This window comes from Arachis hypogaea, chromosome 4 (assembly GCF_003086295.3).
Source record: "Arachis hypogaea cultivar Tifrunner chromosome 4, arahy.Tifrunner.gnm2.J5K5, whole genome shotgun sequence".
Lineage (NCBI taxonomy): Eukaryota > Viridiplantae > Streptophyta > Magnoliopsida > Fabales > Fabaceae > Arachis > Arachis hypogaea.
The window spans coordinates 71,463,570-71,475,971 of NC_092039.1; positions in this window are offsets into that span (position 1 = coordinate 71,463,570).

Below are 12,402 nucleotides of genomic sequence, written 5' to 3' on the forward strand. Positions count from 1 at the left end.
TAGTGGCCATACAGCTAGGTGACGCGAATGCGTGCTCCACGTGGACGCATCGTAGTGACGAAAATCAACGTGGCAAATTTCGTCCCCAACGATTTCTGGACTATTTCCAGCCTTCAGGCCCAGAAAACACATAATTCACTTTTCATAATTTAGTTGTAGTTTTTAGAGAGAGAGGCTCTTTCCTCTCTCTTAGGATTAGGATTAGGATTAGGATTTCTCTTAGTTTTAGGATTTATGATTATTTCTTCTTCATTACAGGTTCAATGTTCCTTTAATTTATTTTCTACTTTTATTTGTTCTATTACTTTAATTGTTATTTATCTTTTCAATTTGGTTTATGAACCTTCAGTTTTAGGATTGATTTTTTTAATTAATATACATCGAGGTATTTCAGACTTATGATTATTTTCTTTAATTTATGTTATTGATGCTTTATCCAAATTATTTTCATTCGAGTAGATTTTCTTCCCTTTTGGCTTTGGTTAATTAATTGGTAACACTTAAGTTATCAAACTCAGCAGTGGTTGAAATTGGCAATTGCTGATTAATTTGGATTCCACTAACTCTACCCTTTCCAAGGGAAAGACTAGGACTTGAGGATTCATATTGATTTATCCACTTGACTTACCTTCATAGTTAGAGGTTGACTAAGTGGGAGCAACAAATAATTCTCATCACATCTGATAAGGATAACTAGGATAGGATTTCCAGTTCTCATACCTTGCCAAGAGATTTTCTTAATTATTAATTTATTTTTCTTGTCAATTAAATTACTTATTCTCTATTTCAAAAAACCAAAAAATATATCTTTTTACATAACCAATAATAAATCATATCTCCCTGCAATTCCTTGAGAAGACAACCCAAGGTTTGAATACTTCGGTTACTTATTTTTATTGGGTTTGTTTAAGTGACAAACAAAACTTTTGTACGAAAGGATTCTCTGTTGGTTTAGAAACTATACTTACAACGCGATCATATTTGTGAAATTCTTTACCAATAGGAATTCGATCGTCAAAATGGCACCATTGCCGGGGAATTGCAAACGTATGCCTTATTTTTGGTTATTGTAAATATTTGCTTTTTAATTGATTTTTTTTCAAAAATTACAAAAAAAACTCAGATTGTTATTTTAAATTTTGATCTTATATTATCTTAGTTTTAAATTTCAAAATTCAAATCTTTTTCAAAAATCATATCTTTTTCAAAATCTTATCTTATCTTATTTCAAAATCAAATTACAAATTTCAAATTCAAAATTTAAATTTTAAAACCTTTTAATTTAAAAACTTATCTTCTCTTACCTAAATTATCTTATCTTTTCTAATCTTAAAATAAATTTTTTTTCAAACCTTTTCTCTTATCTTATTTTATTTTATTTTCTTTTACTTGTTTATTTGTTTTTGTTTTTAATTTTTATTAGTTACTATGAGTTCTCACCCCTTTGGCTATGAGTTTGGTTATAATTATATTGCAGGAAGAGGAGATTACAATGAGAACATGCATCAAGGTTGGGACAATCAAAGATGGGAGGAGCCAAAAGGATTTGATCAACCCTCTTGGCAACAACCACCTCCAATGGACTATCAACAACCATTCTGTGATACATATTAAGGCAATGGCTATGGTGAGCACTCTTTTGATTATCAACAACCACCACCATATGCCTATGAACCCCCTCTTCAACATAGCTTTGGACCACCATACTCACAAGCCCCTTTCCACCATTCACCTCCATATGACCCTAACCCGTATCCACCATACCAACCACCTTATGAGCCAAATTAACCATACATAGAGCCACCCCAATTCCAACCTAATTACTCCCAAGAACCACCACCTCCTTATACACCATGTCCATATCCATGCATCCAAGAGCCATATGATCCTAATCATGCAATCAGAGCACAACAAGAATCAAGGAATCATTTCAAGGAATTGGTGGAAAAACTTAATGCAACCCTTCGCCAACTGGACCAAGTGATAAATCGGTTACCTTCCCAATGTTCGGATACTCAAGGAACCCCCATGGCTTCATGTGGGCAATCTAATGAAGAACGTAGCATGAAGGAGATATTAGAAACTTTGGTGGACAGTAATGAGCATGAATTTGTACTGGAACGAGTGGAGGAAGCCATAATAGTTGCAAAGGAAGAAGTGGTTGAAGATTTAGGAGATGCAGAACCTCCATGGGAAAGCCCAGTCAGAGAGTCTCCTTCAAAGACGTTTGAAATTGATGTTGAGGAGGGTGTACAACCTCCAAGGCATAGCCTGGTTGAAAACTTTGAAGGGGATGATCAAGAGATGAATTCAATCATTGATGAATCCTTATCTACAATTGAATCCTCTCCCATTGGATTTGACATGGCGATTAAAGAAGAAGAAGCACAACCTCCCATGCCCTTGGTGAGCAATGAAGAAGAGATTGAATTGGAAGAAAGCTACCAAGAGGAAGAGGTTGATATTGAAGAAGCTTGCAAAGAGGTGGAAGTTGTCAGAGAAGAGCACAAGGCAGTGGAGCTTGCAAGTTCATTAGAAACACCTCTCCCAAGGCCATTACTGTCCAACACAACATTCAAGTGGGTAAAATACCTATCCTTAACCTTTACTTTCTCGCTTGAATATGGGCTACTAGAGACGGATGGTCAAGTTAGAGCTCTTTATGGCATTAAGAGTAAGAGGAAGATAGTTAGTGGTGGGCAACACAATCCTAGGTTCATTATGGCTGAAAGCTCAAAGTTTAAATGCAAGTGTTGGTGCAGAGCTCAATTGAATGGGTCTAGGATGTTCTTTGGCCGCTTCAGTGAGAATTCAGACTGCCTACCACCCGGATGGAACAATGATGATCAAGGCAAAGATGGGTGCAAAAGCAAGGTTTGGGACCCCGGAATTCAGTCTAGCAATCTATACTTTTGGGGCCTTATCACTTGCTTCCACTTGCTTGAAGGCGTTATGCGCCTAATCTGGGACCCCGGAGGTTACTGGAAGTACAAACATTGGTGGAGATTCCTGGATGAGTTCAAGCACAAGCTGCCATAACAAGGAGCTCGCCAAATGTCCAACTTAAGGAATTTAACAAAAATGCTAAGTGGGAGACAACACACCATGGTATGATCATTCCTTTTTCAGTTTTAATTCTAGTCTGTTTTGTTTGTTTTTGAGTTTTAATTGAACCTAGAATCATGCATAACATTCATATTAGCATTGCATTCTGCATACTGCATTATTATAAAAAAAATGGCATGCGATGCGACAACGTCGCCGACACGTTCGCGTCATATGTGCCTCAAAGAAGAAAAGAGACTTTATAGAAAGTCATGCAAAAGCGTGGTTGGAGGCGTGCCTTTGGCACAAATTGATCCACGCTCCTGCGTCGCTGACGCGTTCGTGTCATTTGCGAAAAATGTCTCCCACGCGTCCGCGTCACCCACGCACACGCCTGACCTGAAAATCAGCGTAAAAAAGGATGTATGGCAGCAAATTATGATGGAGTTGAGCTGGACTCATGCTAGAAGCACAAGCCCTACCACGCGAACGCGTGCCCCACGCGTCTGCGCCGTTTTTCAGAAAAAGGCCAACCACGCGGTCGCGTCCGCCACGCGACTGTGTCACCCTAAAATTTGGCAAAATGAGTTTCAAACAGAGAGTTGCGCAACCGCGAGGCTGCCCTCACGTTAATGGCACGAAACACTCCACGCGAACGCATAACCCATGCGTCCGTGTCACTTCATAGAAGCACTATCCGCGCGAACGCGTGACCCACACGTTCGCGTCGCCTGCGCCGCACAGCTTATCCAGATCGGCCAAGATATCTTATCTTTTCTTCCCCAAATCTAAATCTTTTCTTTCCCTTCTTATTTCTTTCTTCCTCCTTTCTTACTTTCTTTTTCTTTTTCCATTGGTTTTAAATTTTTTTTCTTCAACTATTGCATCTTTTCTTGAATTATTTTGGTGCTTCATGACTTGTTTTATTCTGATTGGGTATTATTATTATTCATAAATCAATGCTAATTTTTATAATACTAATATTCCTTTTGCATTGATATGCACTTACACTATCTTGCATTACCCACACTCTCTTCCCCATTGTTGCAACTTTTGCACTATTGATAGGTCATTTGCTTCCACTGTTTTCTCACTTGCATATTGTAGCTTCCATGTAATTGAGACCTTTATTATTTGGCATTAACACCCATATTTTATTTATTTTTTTTCTTTATTTCTGGGTTACTTTTTCTCCTTTTCCTCTTCTTTCAGGATGGCCACCGAGAGGGGAAAGAAAGAACTTCTACATGGGGAGACAGGCAAGTCAATCTACACAATCTATAGAGAAAGGCATCAGTTGGAGCAGCCCGTCCACTTGTACATCTTAGCATGCACCGAGGACGGTGCAATTTTTAAGTGTGGGGAGGTCGATACCGATCTCCATGGGTTAGTTACCTTCTTCTCAACACCAATGTCTTATCTTATTTATTAGTTCATTGTTGTATTGCATAATAGATTGCATGTGTAGTTGATTGATTGCATTTAAATACTACTTGGTTGAGAAATAATAGGTTTCTTTCTAGGACCCTATTTTTGAAATATTTCACTAATTTAAATTAAAAAAATTTAAATTTTATATATGTTAAATTTGTTTGAAGTTGTATTTGGAACATGGTTTTTGAGCCAAAGAACAAACAACATGTAAGATTTTGAGCCTATTTATATGGTTATATTATTTAACCATAAATATTTTATTCTTGTGTGTTTTCTTCTCTATGATTGTAATCTTTACTTTGTTCCATTCTATATGTCCAGTATTTAGTGTATTTACATGCTTGCATATGATTGAGGCCATCATTTGATTATTAGCTCACTTATCTCAAATAAGCCTACCCTTTTATGTCACCCTTGTTAGCCACTTTGAGCTTTTTAGTCCTCTTCTGTTCTATAACCACATCACTAGCCTTAAGCAGAAAAATAAATTAAATATCCTAATTGAATCTTTGGTTAGCTTAAGATAGAGGTTGTGCATCAACTAAGTGTGGGGAAACTGTGGGAACATGGGTTAATAAGGGAATGTATCATGTTTCTAATTTTGAATATTGGGAATTTGGGAACGAGAGTTCAACTTGGCATCGAGCCGAGCTAGGAGTGACTTTTCCTTGACTGGAGTGACATTTTCCTTGACTATGGTTTGTATTGAAGAGGGGCCCGGCCCACTTCTCGCCCGAAAGAACCGCTCACTAGCTAGCCGGACTAGTGGGGGCCCTATCTAGAGACATACTGAAAACCATGCCCTTCGAACCGAACGCAATAATGGAAAATCCATGTGCATTGATAACTTATGTTTATTTAATAGAAAAAAAATTCCAAAAATATTCAATAAATAAGTAAATAAATAAGGGGACAAAAAAATACCCCAATGTTAAGCTTTAATAGAAAGATCAATGCACATATGATAAATAAATATAAAAAATTTGGTACATGAGTATGTGATACAAAAGTAGGAATTATGGGTAGCTAGGAATGATGTGTGGAAAACGATCCAACACAAAACTCACCGGCAAGTGTACCGGGTTGCATCAAGTAATAATAACTCACATGAGTGAGGTCGATCCCACAGGGATTGAAGGATTGAGCAATTTTAGTTTAGTGGTTGATTTAGTCAAGCGAATCAAATATTGGTTGAGTGGTTTATCTTTGACAGAAGCTAAATTGCTTGAAATGTAAAGGGAGAGGGGAGAATTGCAGTAAATTAAAGGACAGGAAAGTAAAAGTGCTGAATCTTAAAGGACAAGAAATTAAATGACTGAAACTTAAAGTGCAAGAAATGTAAATTGCAGTAACTTAAATGGCAAGAAATGTAAATTGCTTGAATATAAAAGGGGAATTAAGGATTGGGAATTCAGAATTCCAGCAAGAGAAAGTAGATTGCAGCAATTAATAAAGTAGAAGATGAATTGGAATAAACTAAATTTCAAACAGAAAATGAAATTAAACTGCAGCAGGGGTTCACAGAAGAACCAAAAAGAAAAATGGGATCTCAGGACTCAAGAGACTAGATAGCAAAGTCTAGATCTTAATTACCTTCCCAGATCCAAGTTCACAAAGTAATTAACAAGAAATTGAAGAAGAAGTAGTAAAGGAATTGTAATTAAACTCAATTATGCAGAAGAGGAATTAAAGAGATTTTGAATGGAGATTGAGACAGAATTTCCTCAATTCTTCACACCCAAAACTCAAACAAGAAAAATAAAAATGCCCACACAAGAACGAGGAAGAAGAGAGATCAATTCTCCTCCCCAATTCTCTGAAATCTCAGTGAAGTCCCTAAGAGAAAGTTCAAAAGCTCAAAATAAAAGTAAAGGTTCAAAGGAAAATTCAAAGTTTTAAAAGTAGAGTAAAAGTTCTAATTACATCAAACTAGCTCCTATTTATACACTTTCTATTCTTGGATCTTGGGATTTGGATGGGCTTTTGATTTGGTGAAGAAATGAATTTTATTGGATTTTTAATCCAATTTTAGCCCAAAAACAATAGCTTCCAGGAGGCTGCCCTGCCCTTGTGGAGGGCAGGGCAGAAAATTGATGCGTGGTGCGTGCATGATGCGTTGGTGTGTGTTGCAGGATGCTGCCCTGCCCTCGCGGAGGGCATGGCAGAAAATTCTGGTGCGCCAGTTTGGTGCCTGTGTGCGCTGCTGGTGCTGCCGAATGATGCCCTTGGTGCGCCAGGTTGGTGCGCTGGCCGTGCCACAACAAAATGCTGCCCTGCCCTCGTGGAGGGCAGGGCAGTGTTTCCAAATTGAAGTCCCGTGTTCGAGACTTGGCCGATGCACACGCTACCCATTTTCCTTGGCTTTCTTGGCACCATAATGAAGCCTAGTTCCTTACTTCCTCGTTGTTCCGTGTTCGACTCTTGTGGCTAGCATTGGTAGGCTTTTTCCTTTGATTTATTTTCCATGAAGGCCCGATACTGCCCTTGTGGAGGGCAGGGCAAGGTTTTGCTCTTCTTTGATCCAAGGCACAATTTTGTGCTCTGCCCTTGTCGTGGGCAGGGCAGAGTTTGCCTTTCAAGCCTTGTTTCCTTATGTTGCCCTCCTAGAGGGCAGTGTGCCCTTGTGGAGGGCAATGCTTGCTCTCTCCTTTATGTGCTACGCCTTTTTCTCCTTGAGCCACGCTTCCTTAAGCCACGCTTCTTCGTTTCTTCTTCTCTTCACCTACAATCAACCAAAACAACCACTCAAAGTATCACTAAATTCACAAGGCTTATAAATCAATTAAAATTCAATTAAATTCAGCTTAAACCTTATGAGTTAACATTAATTTCATGGTGGTTGTTTGATTTAAAGAAGTTATGCATTTTCATTCCAAATCACTTACTTAGGATGCAAGAAAGTGCATAAAGACTAATAAAACAAGTGAAATTAGCTTGAAAAATGGGTATATGATGACTTGTCATCACAACACCAAACTTAAATCTTGCTTGTCCCCAAGCAAGCATCAAAATTAAGAGCAATTGAAATGAATAAGAAAAGAACACATATCCTTATTAGGCATATAACAGAACTTGATTTATGGAGTCTTTATGCAGACCATGATAACTCAATTATTGTTGTTGTTACATAATACACATCTTTCCTCAAAGGCTTGCTAAACTTGCTGCTATAAGACTTACTTTTTAATTACTCCCTTGCTAACTTTTCTTTCTTATAATGCTTAACAAGCTTATTATTCTTTTGGAGGTTTGGTGTCTAATGTTGCAGTAATAGCCTTTGGCTTTATTTTTTTCTTTTCTTTTACTCAACATCTTTCCACCACAGACACATGGCTCACTATTTCTTCCTAGGATCATTGATGCCCAACATCTCTTTGGATAACTAAATGTTCTGTATCTAAGTTGCTCTTTATTGTGGACTTTCAATTGGCCATCCCAAATCAGTTGATCTAAGTGACCAGGTTTTAAAATACCCCTTAGAATCTACTCATCCAAGCATATCTTAGTACAAGAACACCACAGGCATATGTCCTAGGGTCCAAGCTATTGATGTCCAACCTTTATTCTTTGTTTTTCTTGCCACTTTGGCTTTTTCTTCTTCCTTTTCTTTCTGTTTTCGTTCCCAAGGGCTTTTTCTTTGTTGATGAGAGTCTTTATAACAGCAAGCTAACTTACACTTTAATGAAAATGATATTATGCAACAATTATTTCATGAGTTATGCATTTAATCAAACACATATACTACCATTAACTTCCATTCTTACTTATGCAACATTGGATATTTCTCTTTTCAATTCTAACTATTCTCTTTTATTCAAGCATGTGGGAAACAAAACAAAATTTAACTAAGTGATGGATAACAAACAACATGCAGATTTAGCATTTCTCTAGCTATTTATTAAATGACTTAAAATAAAAACAAGAAACAAAAATTGCATGAAGTAAAAAGACATAAACGATGGAGGCATATCATGTTTCAGACATGCATCTCCTTATTAGAGACATGAAAGAGGAAATATGAAAGAACTTTGCCACCTTCTAATGATCGTGGCTGCTGCTTGATTCTCCCTTTTTCTTCTTTCTCTTCCCTAGCTTGGAATAATCTCGGATCTCTTCACCAGGACATCTTCTACCCCAAACAGAATCTAAGAGTCCTAAGAGCCCAACTTCTTCCAATCTTTTAAAAGTTACCTCAGTATAGTGATGAGACCTTGCTTGTTGCTTGGCTACAAATTCAGGGCATTGCTCAAATGGCTTGATCTGAGGGTTGAATGTTGGCAAATTATGGGTCAAGTACTCCAACCTTGCTTGCATGTTTTCATCATTCTCCATTCTTTGCGCATATCTAACTTCTCCCATGGTGTGATGAATATTCTTCCATTGATACAAGTTGTGACTATATTCCCCTGCTTTAGCTTGACTAAAATACAGCTTATCATATGATTCTTTGAATTCTTTGTATTGCTCTTTTTGTCCTTCAAGAATCTGTGCTTGAAATTCTTGCTGCTGAGTCATCATTTGTTGTTGCCATCTTTCTTGTTTCTCCTCCATTTGACGCTGCCAAGCTTCTCGTTCCTCTTTATCTTTCAAATATTGCTCTCTAAATTCTGGATGGGGCTCTAGATATTTCTCTTGGCCCCCCTGATTTTGGCCTTGTTGAGCCTGCATGAGTTGCTGAGATAGTTCTTCAACTGATCTTTGTAACTGGCTCATGTCTATGGCATCATGAGCTTGATTTCGTCCTTCCTCTCTTTGTGATCTCCTTTGTCTGGGAGCTACCACCCCTTCTTGATCTTCTTCTTCATTCATTCCCTCCATACTCTTCTTGGTGAATCCTTTCCCTTTTTTCACTTTTTCTGTGTCCTCATCTTCAAAGATCTCTCTCGCTTTGTTGCATAGCCTAAGGATGGTACTTGGATGTCCAAGACCACTTGATTTACTTGTACTGTTGGCCATTTTTTGAATGCTGTCGGCTATGAGTTGTGCGAGGTTGATTTCACCTCCATGTAGAATGCAATATGTCAAGAGTGCTCGTTTGATTGTGACCCAAGAGGCGTTTTCAGTAGGGAGAATGGATCTCCTTACTATCTCATACCATCCTTTGGCCACAGGAGTAAGGTTTATTCTCCTCAAGTGACTTGGAATTCCTTTTGAGTCTCTCTCCCAATCTGTATTTTCCACACATAGCCCTTGTAAGATCTCATCAGGATTGTTTTCCATTTGCAATCTGGTCTCATAACTAGGCTCTGCATAAGTTATGGTTCTCAACTTTAGAGCCCTAGTGATGGCTGCTGGACTGAAGCTCACTTCAACTCCTCTGACATAACTTGTGTAAGGAGCACTATCTTTGTTTTCTTTCACAGCATTAGCATAGAACTCCCTGATCATAACTGCACTGATGTCAACTAGAGGAGCACATAAGAGTTCCCACCTTCTTTCTTTAGTGATTTGCATCATGATGGGATATTCTCCTTCTCTCAACTCAAGGCCTTTCTCATAGATGACATTCTTTGCCTCCATGAACCTATGATATCTCCCTTCATGGAATTGGGATCTAAATTTGCTTGCATCATATGATGGAGGTTCGGCTACCATAGGTTCCTTTCCCGACCTTCTTTTTGAACTTGAGGAAGCCATTGAGTTTGAGGTGAGATGGAGAGAAAAGTGAGAATAGAAGAAAGATGTGTTGTGTTTGGGATGAGTTTCGGTTCTATTGTGTGAGATAAGGGACTTGTTTTAGTTTTGGGAGTAGAGGGGGTTATGGCTTTCATGTGAAGGTGGCTTGAATGAGTGTATAAGCTATTTAGTACTAACGGCTATTTATAAGCAGATTCTCCAAGCTTTCCAACAAAACCACAATGAATGAGGAGGGAGTTCGTTGGTGCTCATGAAGGGTTGAGATCGAGTTGTCCATCCAAACGGTTCATGGAATGAACGGTCTGCATGCATTGTTGAGGCTTTAACGGGGATTCTCTTCTCATTAGTTGCATGCCTTTAGGTGTTCGATGATGCATGCATGCATGTTCTGCTTCCCAAGAGGCACGCTCTTCTAGGCAGCTTGTCCTAGCCGTGGCCCCTCCTTGTTTTTGTCTCAATCTCTTTCTCCTACATAAACCAAAACAGCTAGCCTTAGAATTATTAATATAGTCGTTGGCAATTGATTTGCAATAAAAAATTTGTTTTGTTTTGTTTGTTATTATTTTTTAAAAAAATAATTTTTGATCAATTGTGTCCCTTAATTAAAGATGCTACAGGTTGGTGAACACCAAACTTATCTCTTATTAAGGGGACGACTTAGTAATGCAAATCATTCTTCACAATTGATGTATTTTATGATAGAAACTTGATGCATGATCCCTTTCTGTGTTGTTTTGATTCCATATAGGGAACTAATCTGTAGAACAATATTGCATATGTAGACACCAAACTTAGTGTTTGGTCATATGCTTTATCAAGACGACATTTCATATGTTCTAAGAATAGCCCCCTTTCTTTTTGAAAAGCAAAAGTTGAGTGTGCCTTAAGGAACACCAAACTTAGAAGTCTGACTTACGCTCTAAGACAATGTATGCATTTATCAAACATGAAAGTTCAAAATCATACTCAGAGGAATCATAGCTTATTAGATGAAAAAGAAGACAGAAATCTTAAATCATGGGTTGCCTCCCATGAAGTGCTCTTTTATTGTCACTAGCTTGACATTGAACTCCCTTTAGGGTGGTTGATGTTGATGATGTCTCAACTTGTCACCTCTCACTGTAAGCTTTCTCTGTGTGCCCTGATGCTCAATTTCCATATGCTCAAGAGAAAGTATTTGGTTGACAGTGTAATAATCTTCTGTTCCCAGCTGTTGATACACTAGTTGCACCTTATCACCTTTAGAAAATCCTTCAGTTGGGATTTTCTTATTCTTCCACCCTTTGTGAGCCTTCTTCTTGCTCTTCATCTTTTTCTCTTTTGTTGATCTTTCTTCCTTGATAGTGACTTGAGTTGTGATACCTTCCTTCTTGTTTATCATCCCAGCTTCTTTTTGACTTTCTTTTTCTTCTTGCAGCTGCTTATTTTTCTGTTCTACTGCCTTGTTGGTTGCTTGCTTTGGAAGGAAGTCACTACTTGTCTTACTTGTTTCTTTATTCCTTTGTAATTCTGGAAAGACTTTCAAGGTGATGCTCTCCTCATGCATCCTGAGGGTTAGCTCTCCCTGCTCTATATCTACAATGGCTCTAGCAGTGGCCAAAAATGGTCAACCAAGTATTATGGAGTCATTTCCATTTTCTGCTGATTCTAGGATCACAAAGTCTGCTGGAAAGATGAACTTGTCAACCTTAACTAAAAGGTTTTCAATCAACCCTTTATGATATACCACTGATTGGTCTACCAATTCCAAGGACATCTGTATTGGTTTCACCTCTCCTATGCCAAGCTTTTTCACTAAAGAAGATGGGATTAGATTTATACTTGCTCCTAAGTCACACATCCCCTTGTTGATGAAGAGGCTTCCAATAGTGCACGGTAGGAAGAAACCTCCAGGATCTTCAAGCTTGGGAGGAAGTCCTTTTCTGATTAATGCACTGCATTCTTCACTGAGCATTACAGTCTCCTTCTCACTCCAACTCTTTTTCTTATTGATGAGTTCCTTCAAAAACTTGGCATACAGAGGCATTTGCTCTAATGCCTCAGCTAAAGGTATGTTAATTTCCAGCTTCTTGAAAGTCTCTAGGAATTTAGAAAAGTGTTGGTCCTTAGTCTCCTTATGGAATCTTTGAGGATAAGGCAGTGGGGGTGTCAAGCTTTTCTCCCCTTGAAGTTTTCTTGGAATTGGTTCTTCCATGATCTGCTTTCCTTTTTTTAGATTCTGTGGCCTATCTTCTTTTTCTTGAGGTTGATTCTGAGGTTGATTGCTTGCTGTTGCATCTTCATCAT